The sequence below is a fragment of the Rhinopithecus bieti genome, unplaced genomic scaffold (assembly GCF_001698545.2).
Source record: "Rhinopithecus bieti isolate Rb0 unplaced genomic scaffold, ASM169854v2 scaffold_61487, whole genome shotgun sequence".
Classification (NCBI taxonomy): domain Eukaryota; kingdom Metazoa; phylum Chordata; class Mammalia; order Primates; family Cercopithecidae; genus Rhinopithecus; species Rhinopithecus bieti.
This window is the reverse complement of record NW_016823170.1, coordinates 1-1761: the sequence shown is the minus strand read 5'-3', so window position 1 is coordinate 1761 and position 1761 is coordinate 1. Positions and strand designations below refer to the sequence as shown.

Sequence of the window (1761 nt, the reverse complement as noted above, 5' to 3'; positions counted from 1 at the left end):
TGGGATTACAGGCTTGAGCCACCGCGCCCGGCCGCCCAGCTAATTTTTTTTTCTAGTAGAGACAGGGTTTCACTGTGTTGCCCAGGCTGGTCGTAAACTCCTGAGCTCAGGCAATCTGCCCGCCTAGGCCTCCCAAAGTGCTGGGATTATAGGCATGAGCCACCGTGCCCAGTACTCCCTGTCTTTTTGTTTATACACTCAAAACACAGACAAAGACAAGGGAAAGCTTTTAATTATGTGCAAGTTTACAATACAGATTATAAACAAAGAGAACAATGAATGGTAGTACTTAGTTCTTTCTTGTCATGAATCTAGGATTTAGGAGGTCAACTCAATAATAAAAACGGAAGCACATTACAGACAACAGGATATAGAGAATGAGTGGTATTTCCTTCAAATTGAACATCTTGTGACGTGACATATATATCCCAATGATGCAAACAATGCTCAAAACTTTTCCTTTTTTTTACAATTTTTAATTTTTTTTAAAGACACTGTCTCACTCTGTTGCTCAGACTGGAGTGCACTGGCGCAGTGAGAGCTCAATGCAGCCTCAACCTCCCGGGCTCAAGCAATCCTCCCACCTCAGCTTTCTGAGTAGCTGGCACTACAGGCGCACGCCACCACACCCAGCTAACTTTTTGTATTTTTTGTAGACAGGATTTCACCTTATTTCTCAGGCTGGTCTTGAACCTCTGGGCTCAAGCAATCCACCCACCTCAGTCTCCCAAAGTGCTAGGATTACAGGCGTGAGCCACTATGCCCAGCCTCAAAACTCTTCTACCTAAAATCACCTTCAGAGCCATGCTAGAAAATTAGTATCATTCCTTTACAACCAGAATCCAAGTTGGCCACTAAAATGTTTCCTTAGACTTGGTCCTAAATGATTTTTGGATTATTTCAAAACCTGAAAAACACCTTCATAGGATAAATATAAAATAATGGGCCACTGGATCTGAAGAGCATTTCAAAAAAGAAGTTTGAACTTTCAAGCATTTTGTACATTCCTGGGAAAAACGTCTATACAATATTCATTTGATGTACAAATTCCATCACTTTTTAGAAAAAAGTCAAAGTGCTCTATAGTCAGTCCAGCCAGTTACCTTCAAAGGCAACAGAGCAGAAATCACGCAGTCACCACGTGCTGGGGCACTCTTCCCATTCCTCTCCTCTTGGGCACCTTGTGGCAGGAAAGCTCATAAGGTCACTGACAAGATCCAGATCCACGTGTGGCAGGTGGGTTCTGCAGCTGAAGCTTCAACAGTTTTCGAGCTGGTGAGGGATCTAATTGTTGCATGCTTCTCTTCCCTGCAGAGAAAAGAGGCCAAAAAAAATAAATTTCAATTGAAATAACATAACATTTATTGAAAACTTAATGTATGGACATTGTGCCAGACATGGAAGGGCATTACAAAGACAAATAAGAGAGTCTCTGGCCTCAAGGAGATGACAATTTGGTAAGAATTGTCACCTTACCGCAGCTGGGCAAAGTGGCTCACGCCTGTAATCGCAGAACTTCGGAAAACCAAGGCGGGAGGATTGTTTGAAGTTTGAGACTAGCCTGGGCAACACAGTAAGACCTTGTCTCTACAAAAAAAAAAAAAAAAAAAAAAAAAATTAGCCTAGCATGGTCCTAGCATGATCCTCCAGCTACACAGGAGGCAGGAGGATCAGCTGGGAGCCCAGAAAGCTGAGGCTGCAATAAGTCATGACTGCACTCCTGTATTCCAGCCTGGGCGACAGAGCAAGACCCTATCTTTA

General features: G+C 43.1%; 1 long non-coding RNA gene across 1 annotated transcript; it reads right to left on the bottom strand.

The window, feature by feature from the left end:
• Positions 1 to 212: 212 nt before the first annotated feature.
• On the bottom strand, positions 213 to 1513 carry LOC108521479 (uncharacterized). Its single transcript, XR_001883202.1, has 2 exons — positions 1477 to 1513; positions 213 to 1308 (listed from the first exon to the last, which is right to left on the bottom strand). It is a non-coding gene; the product is annotated as an uncharacterized LOC108521479 (long non-coding RNA).
• Between the last annotated feature and the right edge of the window lie 248 nt (positions 1514 to 1761).